A 22,866-nucleotide genomic window follows, 5' to 3' on the forward strand; every position below is an offset into this window, starting at 1 on the left:
AAGTTATAGAGAACATTAACAAACATTAACTGGTACATTTGTATACTTGGAGAGTTATACTGAATTTAACTTTATTTGCCAAAATAAATCTTGTTTTCTAAACAAGGTTTCGATTTCATTCGTTTTGCCAAGAAAAGTAATACATGACATAAAAATTTGACTTTGTTTAGTCCTAAACTATGTCCACAAAGCTAATTAAATATTAATATACGCTTATCTTCCTTAGATTTCTGATTACTTTTAACACATCACTTTTTCAGTGAATAGAATGAAATGACTTCTTTTTCTTTCTCTCAGTAAATTAGAAAGGAGCACAGATTAGTCTTATGAAGTTAATAAGGAGATTGTTTCTGATGATATTCTTTTGTCATGAGCATATTATCAAGAATAAAAACTAGTACACCTGACTGTAATTACCACATATTTTATGTCACTGTGAGGATTGTTATTGATTCTCCAAAAGAGTGAAATGAATTCCTTGGCTCTGTTGTAATCAGGTTCAACCTCAGAGAATAGATGTGTCCAAAATTAGGACCAGTACTTTCCAGCAAATAAAATTAAAGATCTTGAGAGTTCATCTCATGTTCATGTTTGAAGACTGATCATCTAATTGCTTCTGAAAGGTCTTCTGGGACAGAATTTCTATTTGAAAAGGATGTTCTCCTAATTACAAAAGATGGTTTCACATACCAAGTATAATCATGATTGGATCCAAACAATCAGACAGAACCCACGAAAACACACCATTTTAGAAATGCTTCATGACATTGCAGATCTTCTGTAAATGGAGAACTAGTTATTTAAAGTATTTTTCTGTTTTATCTTTTCTTCTCATTGTTTGCGTTGATCTTATTTTGTTAGAGTCATTTCCTAACTCTTCTATATAAGTATATGCCTCAGAATTTCCCTAATGAAAATAGCTTTTAAATCCAAGTTCCTTTCTCCTTTTGTCTTGCAAGATGTCATGAAGTCTGTGTGCAGTGCTGTCGTGCTCCCATATTCTTCCCAGTAACCTCTGATGGAGGCCTTGTGTGATAGAACATTGAAAACCAATTTATTTGATCCAGGTTTCCTCCCTTTTGCTAGGGATGTGTTATGCAATATCTTTTCCGCAACTCAGAATGCCTTGTTTCCATTTTCAGAATCCGCTTAAAGTTCTTAGCTTTATTATTTCTATGTCCTCTATCAATGCATTTATAAGTTTGATATTGCTTTGCCTAGACTTTCCCTTTCTTCAGGCTCTTGGCCTGGTTTCTTCCCTCTCCCCGCCCAAGTTTTAATCAAGTTATATTCTAATGGGCATACATGGCCTACATTAAATGATAACCTTAAACAAATTTTCTGTGTCATTTAAAATAGTGCCCTGAACACCCACATGCCAATCTTGCACTCATCTCTATGTCTTAAAGTCATTTTATCACCTTGTCTCTGCCAAGCTCCTACGCAGGCCCCAATTCCTCCTCAAGATGAACTATTTAGACCTATGATGATTTCTTGGTGCTCACGCCTTTTTTGACACTTACATTCAGTATTTTATATTGTGTTTTAAATATCGATTTATTGTGTCATATGTTCTTCAAACTGATTTATCTGTGTATGTCATGTCTCCCTAATAACACAGCAAACTCCTTGAGATAGTCTCATTGCTACAGAGATTGTCCCCCATAATTTTGTCCATTACTTCCTGCTCCTTCGTTCCTAGCATGGTTCAGAAAGCGCAGATAATATTCAATAAATGTTTGTTGAATTGAGTTATCAATATGTCCAGTTAATGCATTAGCAGATGTTTACTTGGTTTCTTGTCTTTATCTAATACTGTATTTCTTTTTTTTTTGCTTAGTTACAAGCTAAATAAAACCCTTAGAGGCCATTTCTGGTTTTTTGTTTTTTTTTTTTTTTTCCTTGAAGCTGGCAAAGTTGAGTTTGGTCTCCTAGTAGAAGACCAGATGCATATTTTGTTTTGTTTTTCTTTGAAACTAGAGACAACATAGGCCATTGAGAGCAAGGAGAAGCACCACATCAGACTCTCTTAGGGAAAGCTGAGGTTCTAGCATTAGAATTATCAACCACAAAAGCCACATTTAGGAGCCAGAGGCTACAATTCAAGTTCTGTTTGAAGAGTCAGAGTGTTGGAAACCAGAAGGTGGAAGCAAAATAAATGTAACTCAGGCATGTGTATGAAATAGTGTCAGGTGGAGAGAGAATATTCCCAGAAGGTTTCAACAATAATCATGGTCAGTAGTTTCCACAAAAATCAAGTTTGGAAACCTCAACCATATTCATGTATTGTGGTTGTGTACAGATAGGAATTAGCTGACTGATTCCAGAATCCATGACTCTTCTCTGGTAGTGGGGTCAGTGCCTGGTGGTGCCCAGTTGCTGAATGCATTGCTTCTCATTTATTCTGTAGAGTTCACTTACTGCACTAGATGGACTGTGCTCTCATAGGAGAAATGCATTCCACAATAGTTTTTTGTTTGTTTGTTGTAATTTTGGATTGTTACCTAATGAAGCATCCCAGAGAGACTTCATACTTCTGGTTGGCACAGCACTCTGGTTGCTGCTTAAGTAAAAGTATTAGATGAATGTAAGATATTCCCATTAGCTGATGTGTGTTGCAGTGTTCCAACACAGGAGAACATCAGAACACACAAAGTGTTAAAAGCATGTGTCTTTTTTTCTCTCTGATACTGTTGGAAAATTTTAAATGCTCAATTTGTGGCTATACCTAATACAATACTAGGTAACTCTTTATTAAATATCCTGGTTATTAATGCTTCCTGTTATTTCTGAAGCATTTACTTGAAAAGACTTTCTTATTTAGTGTGTAAATTTCTCTCTCTCTCTCTCTCTCTCTCTCTCTCTCTCTCTCTATATATATATATATATATATATATATATATATATTTGGAAATTCGATTTATTTTCTAAATTTGCTAACTGAAATAACTCAACCACATAAATCAAATTAACTTGAAGTTCAAATCTGATTTTTGAAAAATCTGAGAGTAAACAAAGGATAAACCTCACACGCATAATGAGGTAAAGGATTAAGACAGCCATTTAGTTAATTCAAGCTAAAAATCTCCTTTTCTGTAACTTCAATGAATATTTTAAGCAAAAGCATTAAAGTCTAAATTATCTGGAAAGCTGCCTTAGCCTTTCATGTGTGTAAACACTGATGATATTACATATTCATCATGTACGTTTTAGTATTTGTGACACACTATTAAATTTACAGACTTTTATTTCCACCCTTCCCCTAATTAAGACAGTTCTTCTCGAGAGAGGCATTAAGGATTATTTTTAAAGTAAGGCAATGCCCCCCTCACAGTTCACAGTTCACAGTTCACAGATGTGAGCTTGAAGCTCACATAGTTTACTAGGCATTATCAACTTAACTTTGGACCTGGCATTTTTGGAAGACTTTAGATTTTAGTCACTTCACTCAAGTTCCTGTACTTCACAAATGCACTGTGTAAACTAAGAGTGATGATGAACAACTACCAAGTTTAGGGTTACTTAACTCTATTTTCCCCTATTTTAAAGCAAGAGATTTTTCACTAGTCAAACCTCAGCTTATTGTTCTAAGGTTATTTTATTGATAGACAGCAATGATTCTCAAAATTTTGTATCAGAATCGTTTGTGATATTTTAAAGAAATGTCCGCTTCCAGTTCCCACTGCAGCTCTATTGAACCTGAATCTGTGAGTTTCGGGTACCTAGGTGTCAAAATTCTCTCCCAGTGAGCCTGATGGATGGTGGAGGTTAAGAGCCACCACCAGAGCTCATGTGAGGGTGGCAAATTTAAGTTAAAAAGGAACACACAATTAGACCAAACTGGAAAGTACATTGAAGTATTTATTTCAACAAATATTTAAAGATTTTTAAGCAGTCTTTGCATTGGATTATTTTTGTCTTAGTTGCCAGTGAGCGTCACTACCCATCTCACTTTTATCTGTATCCCAAATTTAAACAAACTGGAATGTCATGTAGAAAATAACATTATTTTTGTGGAATGCAAAGCTGGTTAAAGGTGAATTGCAGCCAGAAACTACTTGGAAGATCTCCTGTGTGATTAGGGACCAATTAGAACTAACACATAGTGCTCGAGGATGTATAAAACAACAGATTTTCTGAATTGTGCTTCTTTTGGAGTGAAGAAACCCAAAAGATTGTGATCGACTCACAATGTCCAGAAAATACAAAGTGCATTTATCTAAAATGAGAAAAGATAATTCTGTCCTTTTAAAGACAGAATAACAAATACCCTACAAAGAAGAAATGATCACAGGGAAAAGTAAGTTTTAAAAGTTAATTTTTTTTCTTTTTTTTTAATTTGAAGGGCAGAAATTCGGATCCACTAATTATTTTCTCCAAATTATATAACTATTAAAAGGACAGTAAAGTCCTTTGCAGTCTGTTTCCTTCTGGAAACAGCAAGGTGAGGCTACTACTGATTCTAACAAAGATATTTCAGGGAGCAGAAGAGTTGCAATAAAACTGAAATGTGCAGTGTGGTGCTCCGTGTATCAGAATGATGATGCCGTCTGACGCCTGTTGCTGATGTCTTACTAAGGAAGGTGCAGGAATGGTTAGCTCTTTTTTTTACAACCAGCCAATGAAACATTTGCACTTGCTCCCAATCTCATTGTCGTTTTCCTTCTCTCTCTCTCTCTCTCTCTCTCTCTCTCTCTCTCTCTCTCTCTCTCTCTCTCTCTCTCTCTCTCTCTCTCTCTCTCTCTCTCTCTCTCTCTCTCTCTCTCTCTCTCTCTCTCTATTAAGTACATCATTGGATGCTCCTTCACTTCAAGGCAGATCCTTTGACGTAAGCAGATTATTGCGGAGGCATGAAGGACACAGCCAGCTAGCCACGCTTTTCAAGGAAGAGATTTGGCTCCAAATAGGACACTAAGCTTTTCAGCCTTCTGCTTATTTACTTAGTCAGCAGGATGCAGAGTCTCTGGGTGCTTAGTGGACTCCTGGGGAATTAGGGGAGAAACAAAAGCAGAAGTGGCAGCCGCTGCAAATGGGAAGTCTGTGCCATTAAAGGAAGTAGTTGCTAATAAGGGCCTGTGAGACCTAGGTTTCCTTGGTTTCCATGACAGTTATTAGGTACAATAGAAATTGAATTGTCTCCCACAATGCTCTTAGGGAGAGGGGTGCTCCAGTGACAAAGCAGTATGGTTATGACTTGCAGTAAATCATCCTTTTGAGAGACAACACTCCCTGGATTATTTGCTCTTGCATTTCTTTTAGGTTCCCTTTCAGTGTGTTTGACATTTTAGCCAGAGACCCTGGCTTTTGCTGCACAGTGACTCAAACACTATTTTTCCCCTTTCTGGTTAGAACTGAGCTTGGCAAAGCAAGGATATGAACAGTTGTGCAGGTGGGCTACCCAGGCTAGTGAAGAGCTAAGGCGTCCAGCCGGGGACTGGCAACCTGCAGCCCTGCCAGTATGCCCCTCCACCAGATATCCGTAATCCCAGCCCGGGAGACCGCCAGCAATGGGAGAAGTTCAATGGGCAGAAACAAAGAGAAGAACAAGGAAGTCGAGGTAAGAGGAGGTTTGATTTGATAAACTAAGACAGCCAAGCCAGCTGTAGCCAATGCTGGTCTTTGCACCACAGGGTGTGGCTAGGGTTTAAGAGCAGCTGGGCTTCTGCTGTCAGTGTAATAGCAGATTGGAAGAGAACCATTTGTAACTCACAGGAACATATGAAACGCAACCTCTGTTTTCTGAATGAAGAAAGGAACCAAAGCTATAAGGACACATGCCGCTTGACAGATTAAAAACTTCTGCCTCTTTGTCTAAACAGTGTAGAGAGTCACTTTGGACTTTTTGGCTGCCAGGGCACAACCCAGCTATCCCAGACAGCGGTGGATATTGCTGCTATCCATTTTCAGATAGTGGGACTGTTGACGTTCGCTAATTTTGCTCACTGCCGATTAAGGTAGAATGTTTGAAAATAACTTTTTTAACAAAATGACAGTGAAGCCAGAGATATGACGGCTGTGTCACCAAATGTATGACATGAATTAGGATGACATTTCTCTGCCTCATAGGATCGGCTGTTCTTTGCATACGTGCGTGCATGCGTATTCCTTTTGTTTGATGTCTGTTTCATTTGTAATTTTTTTCTTCATGAAAAAGAAAAGCATTATTTGAAACTTCCAAGAGCTAGAGAGAAATATATATTCAACTTACTAGATTCAGGTTTTATTTTGCAGTGAAATTCAGCAGCTGTTGTTCTAAGTAAAACTGCTTAAAGAGCAGATGCTGGGAACTTACTTCCAAGTGTTTTAAGAAGGAGATTGGGCAGACTCAAGGATATTGGGTGAAAATATTATAAATGTTTTGTTCACCTAATAAAGTGCTTGAGATAGAATGCCAGATACTTGTCTTCTTAACACAGCTATTACCTAGTCCTCAGGTCTTACAAGCTTTGTAGAAAAATAAACTTTCTCCACCTCCAGTTCTATATATTAGTCTTTTTCTTCCCTCAAAAATACATACTAGGGAAAGAGGGAGCATAGAAACAAAAACAAAACCAAGGAAAACCAACCATTAAAAGTGATGGGAGTGGAGGGTCAAGGTGTACCCGAAAAGAGAGTAGTAACCTCAAACCCATCTTCAAACATGAAAAGACATTTTAGAGCCTCTTTGTACTTTATTGGAACTGATTTTGACATGTCATTGAAGAACAAGGAGATCTTGATGTGGCTAGAATTGTACAGAACTTCAGGAGTTCTTTCCTAATTTAGTGTGAGAGATACTTGTACCATAGTACAAGCCATATGCATTTTGGGTATTTCTGGAGTCTCTAAGAATGAAACATCTTTGTAAAGTCAGGAAAGTCCGGAGTCTCTAAGAATGAAACATCTTTGTAAAGTCAGGAAACTTACCAGCTTAGCATTAATTGGAAATAGTCGCTTAAATATGTCTGTTTAGTTTGAGTTGGTAATGTGATTATGAGAACATTAAAGAGTCTCTTGATTTCATTGACATGGGGTGGGAAATGGAGGTCACTGACCAATTCTGAAAATAAGTATGGAATTTCAAGATTTTAAAAAGTTATACGTTATTGCCCTTACTCATTGTCTAGATTTGTTGGGTGAATATGAGGTAATTTTAAAGGAAACTTTATAAGATATTGGATGGCAATTTTCCTGTCTGGAATGATCGGCATCTGAACAATGCTTGGTAATGAAAACATTTTCATTTCCAAATTTCCTCCCCCCGTTCTTTGGCATGATGTCACCACCAGACAGTCTCCTTCTGTTAATGTCTCCTTGATGATGAATCATAAAGCTGGGATGGCTGGCTTTCACGTGACTTTTGAAAATAAATCAAACACACTTGTTTTTTTTTTCATGATAGAAATAATAATGAAATGATTCTACCTCTAATAAAAATAGCCACAATCCAGATATTTCTGTGAAGCCACATCCTCACAAATCTTTAAAGACGTCTCCGTTTATGAACAGCTTCATTTCTTTCAGGGGTAAACACACTGTAGTGTGTGCCAAGGTGAGTCAGCTTACAATCTTAAAGAAAATTTAGGTTGAGTATGAGAAAAAGAGAGGAAACTCCTAGCCTACATATTATTTTTGAAAAGAAACGTAGTTCTGAGTATCAGAATGGGAAGCACTTTTCAGGTTTCACAGTTTTGGTTTTCAATAAGATGGAGTTAAAAGTTCTCTTTAAGAGTACGTTTGAAACATTTTATTAAATCTTATAGGCCATTAAATCTCTTGTCTTGGTGACTAAGTAGATAGTCTAAAACAGTTGTAAATAAGGTGGATAAATTAAACAACATATATCCTGTGTGTTAGAAAGCCCTTTCCATTATGACTGCATTTATTAGGTTTTTTTTTCCCAAGGCACAGACTTACAAATTCCAAAACTTAAGAAAGCTATATAAACCCTAAAGCTGCTAACCTGACAATGGGAGGACTTTTGGATTTCTTGTTGTTAACAGTTATCTGCCGTGACTCATAAAATCAGGTGGGATATAAAATGGGTCCTATTTATAGAAAGTAACAAGAATTAATTTGATTAAAAATGCAAAATAAGTAAAATTAAATAACAATGAGCAAAATACTGCGTTTTCCTGAAAATAAGACCTAGCCAGACAATCAGTTCTAATGCGTCTTTTGGAGAGAAAATTAATATTAGACCCAGTCTTATTTTAATATAATATAAGACAGGGTCTTATAATATAATATGTTATAATATAATACAATATAATACCGGGTCTGATATTAATTTTTGCCTTGCTCAAAAGACGCATTAGCGCTGATTGTGTGGCTAGGTCTTATTTTCAGGGAAACACGGTAGTTAGTAGCGGGGGGTACTGGACTGAGATTCAGGATCCCTGAAATGGAGTTCTGGCTTCACCAAAGCCTTTTAATCTTGAGTAAGTCACTTAACCTATCCAGGTTGTCCCCTAGAAAAAAGGTATATTTGCTAGTAATTGTAGGAAAAAAAATACATTTACTAGATCTCATTTCAAAACTTAGAGCATTTTATTTTCTTCTGTTACTCCTGTTTTAAAACATTAATTAACGTTTTTATTTTTTCTACCATAATCCAATTCTAGTCTTTTATCTGAATCAAATTTAAAAGATTTTGTTTTCAGCTGTATTAAATTAATAAAAATGTTCTCACTCTTCACATTAAAGCATTCCTGATGGTTTGTTTCCAGTGCTCAGATGTTTAATGAATATTCCTTTAACATAATCATGTGGTTATTCACTCTGGGCACTCAAAGACTGTGATGTCTTCAAGGCATGCAGTAGGTCCTGGAATAACATTGTTTCATTCAATGTCATCTCATTATAACATTGATGAGATGCCATTGGAAACTTAGCTCTTTTTTAATATCAATTAGTCTGTAGTGAAATTGGTTTTTGTTCTGAGTCATTTGGCTTGAGTCACAGAACCTATTGATGAGGTTAAGTGAGGACTTAGAGTATTGGGCTCAAGTAGAATGGAAACTGAGTAATGAGGCCTTTAGTGGCCACCTGTTGTCACTGCTGTGACTCATCCACGCTATTTTCTGGTAACAGTGCTCAGAGACCAACCCTGCCCGTTCTCAGCCACGTGATTAAGAATGAGCCTTGATTTGCTTATAACCGGTCAGTATATTCATAATACTCCGTCATAGTAAATGGGTACATAACTCCATCAACATCAATAACACACACGGAGCCTTTTGGATTTTTTGGTGAAGATAAGCCTTATTGGTTCTAGAAACTTCTGGAAAAAAAATTGCTCTCTTCTTCTAGATGGTTTGTATGAGGACATGAGGTCTGGATCTGGATATTGGAAAAAGTCGGACCCTTTCAGGGGGACCAGAGTTGCTCCTGATGCTTGAAAGCTAACTTGGAAATAGGCAGGACAAAGAGACAGAGAGGAAATAAGTTCTGAATGATATTAGGTGAGTCACTGATTCAATTCTTGCTTGAACTGGCCCATGTTCAAAACCAAACAATTTTCTAATGAAGTGATCAATATCTGCTGTTTGTTACTTAAGGCATTTTTTTTTTTTTATTGTTGGGTGTTATATCACTTACCATATAACTGGGCCCTACATGATTCTCCTTTGCCAAAGTACAGTTACAGTAGTTCCCTGCATTGCTACCTGTGCAACAACTAACTTCTGAAGTTAAAAATAGCTGGGATTCAGGTAGTAAGCAATCAACAAATATTAATTTATGAATAACCTGTGCACATTTTACCAGAATGCTGTGTATTAACCAACATGAAATACATATTAGCAGGTGTAAAAACAGTCTCCCTGACATTACAGGGAGATGCCAGGGGATAGAAAGGCTAATTCTCTTTTTCATTTCTCCAGAGCACTTTCCAACTAGTCTCTGAGTCTAAATTGAATATAGACTCCCATGTGCTTAGAGTGAATTCCACTGAGTATGCTAATAGTACTAAAATACTTTCATATAATGAAAACCAGGAAATTTCCATGTTATTATTGCTTTCAGCAATGAAATTAGCATAATTCACATTAATTTTTCCTGTTTTAATAAACAGATATTGTGGATAATGCATTAGTAAGTAAGACTGAGTCAACACATTTATTAACTATTAAATGAAAACAACCAGTAATTGCTGATACACTCTGGTCAGTATTTTTAAATTGTGGTCTCAATTAGGCAGGTAGATTGTTAAAAACTTCTCCCTGGTGTGGATTTTTTTTAAAAAAAAATGTATTATGAATTCTGGTGATTTTAATGAGACTCAATGTGATCATTGTGTTTGAGAGATTGTTGACCACAAATCTTGATGTGCAAGTGTCTTGGTAGCGTGGGAGGAGCAGATATAGATACACATGTTTTATTAATCAGGATTTTTAGAATTTGCTGATTTCCCAAAATTCAACTGAATTCTTGCAGCACAGAGGGAGCACTGACAGTGCCAAATGGATTTAGCATCCCTGCATTTGAGGGTACCGCTGAGGAGGGGATTACAGTCTGACTGTTGCTTTCCGCCCACCCTCATTGCTAGGAATAGCACCCTGAGTCACTTACAGCAGTCTTCACACACCTCCAGGGGAGATGGAGAAATGACATCTATTCGGATACTCATTCTCTTCCCTGTCTCTACAATCTGTTAAATAATTGAAATAGGTGTGACACACGGGTTAGAGCTGGTGGTAAGACTTTTAAAAAAGGGAAAAGGAGACGTTAAGGAAAGGACAGAGTGCTCTGGGGTGCTAAGCGTCTGACTTTTGGCTTGTGGCCTCTCACTTTTCACACTGATTATCCCATGCATCAAACTGTGCAAATCTGAGTTAGGAAGGCAAAGAGGACAATTGCAGAGAGTTCTCTTCGTCCAACCATTGCCAAATAATACACATTTTCTGATCCCAGAGACCATTTTTGAATTCTCTAGGGTTTGTATTTTTGACGTCAAAGTCAAAAGAGTGTTTCTTAAGCGGGAAAAATTGGCACCAAGAACCATTGGACATGCCGTGCGACAGTGCACAGAAGCTCACGTGAGAAATACAGAGTGAACAAACATTTGTTAAATGAGGCACCAGCATACATGTTTCCACAAATGATCAATTTTTTTAGAGATAGTAATATTCCTCCCTGTAAACTTAACCAGGTTTACTTCTAAACAAGCTCCATACGGTGGTGTATGGCTATGAATGAATGCTTAGTGGCTGAAAGTTGTTACAGATTTAGATCCGTAACACAGCTTTACTTTCCATAATTTATTCAAATTAATTTTCATAAACTTAAAAAAATATGAGGTTTGTTATTGTAAATCTTACAAAGCTTTAAAAATTTAAATTCTAGCAGTATGTTTTATTTTTACTAAAAACATTTCCCATATGACCCCTTATTATGAAACTATTACTGCAGTGCATTCAAGTGAAGAAGTGATTTCTGCATTCAGTTAGTTAATTGCACAGTGAAAGATTCAAGTTTGACTCTCATCAATGTCACCATCTGACCGAGGCATTCTATTTGGTGTCCTATGAGAGTATAATAGCAATTGCATGGTTAGATTTAGAAAGAATCTCTTGCTTATTACATGATTGTGTATCTTGAGAGACAAGAGACTGAAATAGTTAAAAGCATGTGCCTGGAAAGAGACTGATTGGGTTCAGATCTGAGCTTTGCCACTTTTGCGCTGTGGGTCCTCCCTGAGATTGGTTACATTTCTATGCCTCAGTATGCCATGTGCAAATAGTGACAAATGTGAGGACTACCTCATAAAGTTGTGAGAATTAAAATGAGTTAATATTTCTAAAGTGCTAGAAGATCATTGGGACAAAATAAACACCATTAAGTGCTTGAATAATGAAAGTGCTAGAGGAATTGCTTCGCTATGTTGACTATATTTTTTATCAACATATTTTATTATTTGTAGTGAATATGACTGTTTAATTAATAGCTTCTATTAATGATGAAATGATGAAGAAATACCATGTTTCACCGAAAATAGGACCCATCTGGACGATCAGCTCTAATGCATCTTTTTTAAATTTATTTTTTATTTTTTAATTTATTGGGGTGACAATTGTTAGTAAAATTACATAGATTTCAGGTGTACAATTCTGTATCACATCATCTATGAATTACATTGTGTGTTCACCACCCAGAGTCAGTTCTCCTTCCATCACCATATATTTGATCCCCCTTACCCTCATCTCCCAACCCTCACCCCCCTTACCTCTGGTAACCACTAAATTACGTTCCCCAGATTAATTTTCAAAACCCCGTGGCCATCTTGTGGTTACTGATTGTTTTCTAATCCCCTCACCTTCCCCCTAATGCGTCTTTTGAAGCAAAAATTAATATAAGACCCGGTATTATATTATATTGTATTATGTTGTATTACATTATATTATATTATATTACATTATATTACATTACATTATATTATATTAAATACCTGGTCTTATAGTAAAATAAGACCGAGTCTTATATTAATTTTTGCTCCAAAAGACGCATTAGAGCTGATGGTCCGGCCAGGTCTTATTTCGGGGGAAACACAGTATTTAAAGTTACATGGCATCATCAATAGAGCTTTTTATAACAATGATGATAAAAAATAATGAAAATGAAAAGCTAACTCATTGCTATTTGCAGTTTGCCAACACTTTGAACTCTATGGGTCTAGACCATGTCTGTTTGACTGAGATAAGTGAAACCTACCCTTATGGCTTTTCTTTGCTGTCAACCTCAATCTCACAGCTGCTGAACTAAGAGTTTTCTAGTCAAGAATTTATAGAGAAATGCATGTTATCTTTCACATCTGTTCCATGCGCCTATTGCCAGGTGTTCTTTACTTATGCTAATATTTTTCAACATTCCTTGGATGTTTAAATTTGAGTATTGCAATTATCTTATTTTGATAGTTCTTTTTACTTTTCTTCATCTTTATGGTGTTAAAGAGGTTTTACCAACTCTTTTGTTTTACAACTCTTTTGTTTTACCAACTCTTTAGGTATTATAAAGCACAGGCCATGCTTTGAAAACCTAAGATAACCAAAGATCCTGAATAGGAAAGTTTGTTGAAAGTTTACATGTACAGGATTATTTTGTAAATATTTGAGTATTTAGAGAAATAGTGAATTTTTTTTTAATTCTTCTAAATTACAATAACGCCTATAAAACGACATTGTGCTGAACAGCTTTTAAACAGTCTTCAACTGCACAGTGATGACTTTATTATAACTGTTGAACTTACAGCATTTACCTGAGATACCAGCTTGGTTCAATTTGACATGAATTGCCTTGTGAAATTTTCTTTTTCTTCTGATACTCTTTGGGGATATCAATGCTTGCGATGTCAGTTACATGACTTAGAGGGTCGAAGTGCCTAAGGAAAAGACATTACACTGAATTTGAATTGGGATAACAATATGAAATAATTGAGAGTTTATTTGCATGGACTGGGGAACATTGTATATGGTATTTAATAGTCAGTAACTCTGCCTTTCTATGATGTCAACCAGGGAGGTGACCATTCTCCCCCAGGTGTCTCAAGATGAAGGAATCCTGGGCTTAATAGCCCTAAATGTGGATGCTTAAATTTTAGCTATTAATCAGGTTTCCCTCTTGCCCTGAATTTTTCATATATACATTTCTGGCAATCAGCATTAACAAATAATCTCCCTGCCCAACCTGCTAAGTGAATATGCTAATGAAGTGAATGTTAATCCTGACACTAATATTATACAGAGAGTATATATTTCATATATTTACAGTCATCACCATTATTATTCGGGTGAATACTTATTGGACACATACTGTGTGTTCAACAGGAATTGTTTTACATGCTTTTTAGGATTACTCACAACTTCTCTATGAGATTGTATTTCAGTTGCTATTTCTGCTTAATGAGTTGTCCCCAAACTTAATGAGTTAAAAGCAACCATTTTATCTTGCTCATGAATTCTGTGGGTCAGGAATTTGACAGTACACAGTGAGATGCTTTACTGTGTGTGACCGTGACTCCGAGGTGACTCCAATGCTAGGAACTAGGATTACCTGACAGCTCGTTCATTCAGATGTTGGACACCTGAATTGGATGCATAGAAGACTAGGACTGTCAATCGAATAACTTACACGTGACCTCTTCATTTCTGTTTGCGTCCTATAGCATGGTACTTTGGGGTAATGAGGACTTCTTAATGGGGACACAAGGTTGAGTTTTCCAACAAACGAATCAGAAGCTGCATTGCTTGTATGATCCGGCTTCAGAAATCACCCAGCATCACTTAGATAGTAGCCTGTTAGTAAGTTGTTCCTGTGCCTGCCCAGATGGAAGAAAGTAGTGTCACAATTCTGGGCTCATGTTTTAAAACCACCACGATTAACCTGTGGCTACAATGATTTATATCCCTTTCTTTACATTCCAAGGTGCAACATACACTCATCCCCTTCCCCAACTTCTCTCAAGCCTCACCCTATTTTGTCATCAAATGAAAGTCCAGGATCTTGACATTTTAAACTTTACAGTTGCAGATGAGGCTTCTTGAGTGCAGTTCTTCTGGTTTGGTTGTTTTCAATCTGAAGAATGCTAAAAGAGATGAGCTATCTGTCCACATTAAATTGTTGAATAACCTCTGTAGACACTCCTATTCAAAAAGGAGGGAAGAGAGAGACACAGAGCAGTAACTGGTCCATAGCAATTCTAAAATCCAGCTGAGTACTTGTTTCACGTTCTTTGACTAGGTTTATTTCCTATTTCCTAAAAGCAGTTTTCTGAGGCTGTTGGTTCTGCTCTCTGACTCTTGGTTATTCCCTTACTTTATTCTTTCTTTTCCATAAAATATGATCTGTACTTCAAATGAGAACTATTGCTACACAAGAAGGTACCCCAAAACTTAGTGTCTTAAAACAAATAGTACTACGCTCATGAATTTGATGGGTGGAAAATTCAGACAAAGGCTGGCTGGGCTGGGCCCTAGCAGTTTAGCTATGGTCCCAGTTGTATGATGCCCAGGATCTCTGCTGGAAGGATTTGAAGGTTGGAGAGAGTAACTCATAGTTTGATGGTTTGTTCGCCCCTATTTCCGGTATGTGGGTTGGGAGGATTCCAAGAGTAAGACTGCCACCTGGAGGCACTGCCCATGGCCATTTTGTGTCACTTGCCTTCTTTCCAGCGTGCTGATCTCTCGGTAGTCAAGTTTCTCAAATGGAAGCACAGGCTTTCAAAAGCGTGTGTTTCCAACAATCAGGGCAGAAGCTGTATCACCTTCTATGACCATCTCTTGGAAGTGATGCACCCTTGTTCTCACCGGACTCTGTTGGTTTAAAACATCACAAGCCCACTCCATTCAAAAGGGGTCGCAGACCCTACCTCATGAAGTGAGTCATGTCAATAAGTTGGGAGCCATGTTTCAAACCACCCAAATGGGTACTGTGATTATCTTCATGTTATAGTTCAGAAAATTTGGGCTCAGAAAGGCATGGCACTTTCTCCAAGAACATAATACGAGTCAAAGGCAGGACGTCCACCCAGGCCGTCTGACGCCAGAGGCCACGTTAAAACCACCAAATCACCTTGCTTCTTCCTACTGTGCAAAGGTGCATTTTAGCCTATAGACCTTCAAGAGGAAAAGTCTCTTCCATTAAAAATTGCTCATTTCATGCTCGCTTCGGCAGCACGTATACTAAAAATTGCTCATTTATTCAACACCACATTTAGTAGTACTGATAGCAGCCAAGCACTGGCTGGGGTACTAAAGATTTAGCAGTGAACAAAAGGAACCAGGTCTCTGTCTTAATACTCGTACAGCAGAAAATCTAGTTCTCGTTATCTTTCTCAGACCCTGAGAAGATCTTTTGTGTTATTTCTAGCACTAGATCCTTGTCATTTTTTTAACGTGGAGATTTTTTTTTTTTTTTTTTTGCTAACGGGTTTATCCCATGTGGCTATGGTGGATTAACTGCAGGAATGGCTCCTGTTTATTTTTATCTCCCTGCATTTCACACCTTCAGTAGTGTCTCCCAATACTGTTTCTAGACGATGGGAGAGTAGGAAAAACAGTTGCAAGCTGAGCCTTGACAAATACTTGTGCATTAGCATTTGCCCTTTTGCTTTTCTTGCAAACTGATTAAAGCCAAAATAGTGATTGGATGAGAAAAATATAGCCCTGTCCCATTGGCCCCAGCCAACACATAAATAATCACTAGACATATGAGTGAGGCTGTCAAAGACCAACCAGTCACCAGCTGAGATGTATGGATAAGCCTAGTGGAGATTATTTGAGCCTGATCCAGGCCTAAGTAACTGCTTCACAGAATCACGAGCTAAATAAATAGATATTGTTTTAAATTTTGCGGTTGTCTGTTATGCAGCCATAGAAAACTGATGCAGTGTTCTTCTTTAAATATATGCTCGTGTTTTCTGTTCTAGAGACTTTACACTTGATAAATTTGCACAGCTTGTTCTGATAGTCTCTGCAGAGGTTAAAGGCAGATTTTCTGCTTGCCACACTATTTCTTTTTGGAAGGATGTGACAATCTATTTTAATACCCCATTTACATATAGAAATCATCTTTGCCATTGCTAGATTGGTTAATTTCAGCTGCTATATTAACTTTGCAACCATAACAATTACATTGAGAGTGAATAATTCTGATTCTTCTAAATGGAGCCCCTTAGAATTCTATATCTAATACATCTTAGTACAAATATGTCTTGTAATATAAATACATCTAATATTTAAAAAGTAGAGTGTACTTAAATTTTAAAAAATCGAACAATTTCAAGTGCAAACTGAAAAATCCTTTTAACGGAGTTTTTTCCTTTGGCTAATTCATATTTCATTCTTTTTATAATATTTTGAATGTCAATATTAAAAGGCATGCATACTTCTTAAATATATAATATTGTATTAAGAAGGCTCAATAATATTAGACAATATCCTACGAGACTGAATGTTTTCATCTAGCCCCTAGACCTTTAAATGCAGGTCTTACCATGGAGAATATAGTCTTTAAAAATACATGGGCAAAGACTGTGTTTTAAGTGTTTACTTGGCCCATTCAATCATTACCTGGCTTTCTGACGTCCTTTCTTTCATCTTCGTTTCTCCAGCTCTACCTTAGTTCAACCTCCATGTTTACTTAACGACACATTTAAGCTCACTTCCCTAGTGTATCAAACTGAAATACCTGCTTCCTTCTCACCTCTGCAAACATTCTTAGTTTCGCTACCATTTATCATTCCTTATGGATAATCTGTCCTTCCTCTCACTAACTTTGGTTCTGTGGAACCTTCAGTAACAGGGCTAACCTGAGTGACAAATCTAAGATGATAAACTTGAACTAGTCCACCTATAAAACACTACAATGATGTTATATGTCGTACAACTTTTCCTGGGGTTTGCTATGGCCGGTAACTGTGGGCTTTTCTTCACTTTTGGGCACACAAAACTCCTTTCTGTCTCAGGGATTGTAATGGACTGGTTCCATTGACCTGCAGTGCTTTCCCCTTAATTATGTGTTTGGCTCTACTCATCTGTCTGCATTTGTCTTAAATAATACCACAGTTTCCTGACCTACTTTCCCACTAGTTGGTTTTATTTGCTTCATTAATAAGGATCACAATATGAAATTACCTATGTTGTCTCCTCTTACCTGAAAACAAGGCATATCAGTGAGAAATGCATTCTCTCTCTCCCTGTGCCCAGAGCAGTGTTGGCACTTTGCAACCTCACAATAAAAATTTGTGGGATGAAGAAATTGTATTTAAAACTAGTGAGATGATAGTCTCACTCTAGTTTATACTGCTCAGAATTTGCCAGTGGTGTTATGTTTAGGTCCAGTTGTTGCATTTTAAAAGCACTACTGACCAACTAAAGTAATCTAAGAAATGGACAATACAGGAAGGTAAAGAGGCTTGAAACAATATTTTTATAAAAACCTGTTTTAGGATCATATGTAGACATGTTTTAGATATAAGAAATGTGCATAAAATTAGAATTTTCGAAATATTTGGGGAAGTTGATCTAGGAGAAAGAGATTAAATATGTTCTATGTAGCACTGTAATTCATTACCTAGAATTAAAAGGATACTGAATGTCATAGTCTGATGAGAACTGAGATTAAAAGTAACCAAACTCCTTTTTTTTCAGATAAAGAAAAATTGACCCTAGAGTGTTGATACCCAAATATGCCCCAAGACGTGATAGATCTTGAGATTCAGAGGTGAAACTCGAATTCAGGCTTCCTGACTCTCACTCATTGTTTTTTACACTAAAATTTCTTTTTTCCACTAAACATAATTGTTTTCTCAAACACTTGAACGTGTTTGAGACTTCATTCATTCATTCATCTATTCAACACAAATTTATTGAGTACTAATTGTTAGCATTTTAGTAGTTAGGGATAGAGTGTTACCTAGATGAATTTCTGGTCCTCACAGAGTATACATTCCATCCTGTGGTGGAAAAGGGATTTGAGTAAGTATGATTACTAAGGTCAGAATTAGTTTTGTATGGAGTTAGAATTTTTGCTCCATACATAAAAACTCATTAATATTGAGAACTGGATATTTCAGTTTGAAAATGAAAGGGACTGAGAACACCTCAGTTCCTTAGGTGTTCAAGCAAGCAGAGTGAGGATTTATAGGGAATATTCTAGAAGAGATTCAACCTCCAAATGGGGAGAAAGTCAAGTTTCTTTTCCTTGATAGTCTACTTTGCATTATTTTGAAGCCTGCCGAGATGCATGGTTAATTTGTTTTGAAGGAGTTAATGGATGATTCAGTGCAGTACCCTAGTGACCTGATTGGCCCCAGAACCCTCCAGGACCCGTGGGAACACAGGATAATTAACGATTCTTCACTCAGATTGCTTGATGTAGACTGGGAGCATGGCTGGGTCCCTGTTATAAATCATATTTTTTCAAGACAGTAAAAATAGAGGTGCAAAACATATTATAACTTTACAAACGAGTAGGCTTATCCCCCCATTTAAAAAAAAAAAAAAACATCTACCATGTGCCTCACACTATGAAGAGATGTCATGAACAGAACCTGGAAAGACAGCATGTCATGAGAGTCATTTTGCCTTGGGTTGGAGGCTCTGCCTCTCTCGAGTTCTCAGACTTGGCTGAGCCCCTGCTCTGTTGCAGTTAGCATCCTCGTGTCTTCCTCCTTGGCAACTGTCACTTGGTGAAGTGGCTTAATGAAAAATATGTGTCATTCAATGTAAATCTTGTTTATTTAAATAGTGGTTGCACATGTCCAGTCATTTTGAGACTGTGTTTGTTGCCAGTCTCCTTAATTCTTCCCCAAACATGTGCTATGAACTGAAAAATTGCAGTACATTGAATAGTATCATTTCCTCTACCATTCCATATTTCCACTCTAATCTACATATTTTTTTGTTGAATGCATTGACTAATAAGCTACATGGCATCAAGTTTAGGGAAAATTGGATCAGAGAAACATGTGGCATTTAGCTTATATTTCTGTTTCATGTCATTTGTTTTGATCTTTTTCTCATCCAGATGGACTGCAACATATGCCACTTTGATCACTCAAGATAAATAATGGAAGGGGGATCTTATGATCTGAGCAAAAGCATTTTAACTTTTACATTAACTCTAGTTTTCTGTAAATGCAGGAGACTATGTTACAATAAATACTCTTGTCTTGTCATGTACCAACTTTACAGTCAAGTATCAGTTCTCTGAGAAGCATTATTTATTCCCTAAAATCTATCACTACACGGACAGAGATTTGTTTGAACACATTTTGAAGTATCCTCATTCCAGCACAGAATTTGCTTTACCTTGTAGAAAATGCCATAGGAAACACTGAATTTCATGATGCTTCTCTTACATTTTTCTTACTTGAAATGGGACTCATAGATATAGGGCTTAGCACCAGATATGAAAATGCAAATAGTTCACCTGATGTGCGTATGAAGAAGGGGACTGTGACCCCTATTTCTCTGGCTGTGTGAGCTCCATTCTTCTCTTAGGACTGGAGCTCTTCCCATCTTCTTCTCGTCAAAGCCCAACCTGCCCAATTGGGTCTCTGCTGAAAACAAATCCCAGCCATATGCTAGTGGCTAGCTGCTTCTCCACTGTGAGTGCTAAAATTCAGGCTCTTCGAGGACCTCCAAGTGCTATAGACCGAGCACTGCCATAGCACCATTTTTCTCTCTACTTTCCACAGGTCTTGGGGAAGAATTAAGCTGAGCCCTCCTAATTAATGCACTGTGGCTAGACACAGTGGATTTGGATAAACAATCCCTGAGCCAGGAAGTCTAAGAGTCTAAGTCTCTTTAGTGTGTTGCATTTTATTTTCCAGGGCTGATTTTGCTTCAATGCTGTTTGTTGGATGAGGGGCAGATGGAACAGGAGTGGTGCTGAGTCAGAGAGGAAATGATTGCCAATTATAAGATTTGGGTGTCTGCCTCTACAATCTCGCACTTCTCGTAAGTGCAAATAATATAGTGTGCCCAACTGAGAAGGAAGCCCCAGAACTGTAGGAAAGCAGAAAGTGTTTATTCACTGCTTGGCACAGAATAGGTGTTCAGCAAATGCTGGTGAGGTGCAATGGTGTTTTTGATCAATGTTCTTTGTATGCATTAAAGGCTATAAACATTATTTAATAACAGTAACATATGGGAAATGAACAGAATTTTTTTCTGTATTTTAGGGAAAAACATAATACATAGTGGTTATTATTGTCTTTGCAACAAGTAGTAAAGCATGTTTCTACATGCTGAATTTGGAAATTGCCCAGGTAGAAATTCAAGTCTAAATTTTCTTCTCACTTTATTTATTTATTTGTCCCTGTTTATGTAACAGGAGTGTCTTTAAGTGAGCATGACAAATGCCTTCAAAAAAACCAAAACAAGACTTTTATTTTTCCTGGGTACATAAGAAACATGTATGTAAGGTGTAGTGAATAGGGTCCAAGGAGCCTACAAAAGGCTATTCGCAAATAAAAGATTCTCATGGAGACAGATACAAGGAGTTTTGAATTTGATGCTATGACTATCGTGTTTCCCTGAAAATAAGACTGGGTTTTATATTAAGTGTTTCTCCAAAAGACATTAGGGCTTATGTTCAGGGGATGTCGTCCTGAAAAATCATACGAGGGCTTATTTTCCAGTTAGGTTTTATTTTCAGAGAAACACTGTAGGAAAATACTTACAGCAAATGAATATTTATAGCAGCAAATACTTGCCCCTGGTATGAAAGACAATTTCAACCATACAGGGTTTGTGTGTGTGTGTGTGTGTGTGTCTTACGAAGGCTTAATGGATATCCTAGCAAGTATTAGGTTGGTACAAAAGTAATTGCGGTTTAAAACATTAAAAATAATTGCAAAAACTGCAGTTACTTTTGTACCAACCTAATGGAAACTTACTCTGAGACCTGTCCCGGAATGACCACATTGACGGTTAATGTTATGTGTCCAATCAGAGAATGTTTTAAATGAGATGAACATTTCAATTAGTAAGCCGATTGCCCTTCATAACGTGGGTAGTAGGCCTCATCCAGTCAGTTGAAGGCCTGAACAGAAAGAACGATGACTGGACTCCTTGAGCACAAGGACATTCTCCAGTATCCTGCCCTTCAGACCTCATCTGCACGGTCAGCCCTGCTGCCCGCTCTGGAGACTTCCCAGCCTCCATAAATTGCACAAGCCAATTCCTAATAATAAATCTCTATCTCTATATCTATTTCTATCTATATAGATTATAGATACATTATACATAAATATATAATAGCTATCTGTATATCTATAGATTATAGATATAGGTATATATATGTGTATATATATGTGTGTGTATACATATATATACATAATTGTACTGTACATATACATACATACCTCCCATTGGTTCTGTTTCTCTAGAGAACTCTAATACAACTACCAACAGCCTTTGAAAGTTCCTCTTTGTCATACTAGCCGAAGGAAGGGATGGAGACCTGGGAAACTAGCTGAGTGATAGAGCAGAAAGTGAGAGAGTGGGAAAAGCATTGACAGCTGTGGATTGAAACACTGCTCTTATAATGTTTTGATTGGCCCAGTAAGGCAAATTTCAAAAGTGATTTGCCTTTCTTAAAGCATATCTTCAAAGTTCAAAAGAAGTGGACCACCAGGAGAGTGGTAGCACAGTGAGATGAAGTATTGACTACTGATCATTTATTTCCTCTTTCATTTGTTCTCACTGCTTATTGTTCCTGACTGATCGTATCAAGGACCGCGCTCGAGTCCGTCAACTGGTTAACTTAGGAAAAGATAATTTGACAATATCACTCTTCTGCTTAAGTGACTTTGATTACTTCTCACTGTCTTATTTGTAAATCTAATTTCCTTGTCATGGTACACAAGGTCCTTTAATGATCTAATTCCAAAAGACATTTCTTCTTACAGGTCTCACTACTGTCCATTCACTCTCTGATTGCTGTGGACTTATTGATCGACTCATCACTGACTGACTATACAATGATGCCAGAATTATCCCCTCTCTCCTTTGGATCTTCTTTTCCTGTTGAATTTTTAGGCCCAACTACAATAGAGAACTCAACTTAAAATATTTTTCGTTCCATACAATCAGAAAAATCCCCTTCTTTTAGTTGTCAGAGCACCTTTTTCCACGTCTATGATCACACCATCCCACTGATTTGTAGCTGACTTTGCTGCATGCAAGACTAACTCTCCTGCTGGAGCTCTCAAGTCGACAGACCTCCTCTGTGCTGAGTGACACTGGGGAGTTATTTCCACACGAATGTCCAGTTTCCTCCTCTGAATAATGGTGAGAATAATAGGGCTATTAGGAAAATTAAATGTGTTAATACGTAAAAGTATTTAGATCAGTGCCCAGCATATAGAAAGAGCTCTAAAAT

General features: G+C 37.1%; 1 protein-coding gene across 2 annotated transcripts in view; it reads left to right on the forward strand.

Annotated features, from left to right (window-relative positions):
• Window positions 1-22,866, forward strand: part of MARCHF1 (membrane associated ring-CH-type finger 1) — a 647,830-nt gene that overhangs the window by 261,668 nt on the left and 363,296 nt on the right. For both annotated transcript variants that reach the window (XM_033135185.1, XM_033135186.1), the window contains exon 3: window positions 5,350-5,557. The gene's annotated coding sequence lies outside the window, so the exon portion shown is untranslated. The remainder of the gene's footprint in view (window positions 1-5,349; window positions 5,558-22,866) is intronic.

Source organism: Rhinolophus ferrumequinum, chromosome 18, assembly GCF_004115265.2.
Source record: "Rhinolophus ferrumequinum isolate MPI-CBG mRhiFer1 chromosome 18, mRhiFer1_v1.p, whole genome shotgun sequence".
NCBI classification, from domain to species: Eukaryota; Metazoa; Chordata; class Mammalia; order Chiroptera; family Rhinolophidae; genus Rhinolophus; species Rhinolophus ferrumequinum.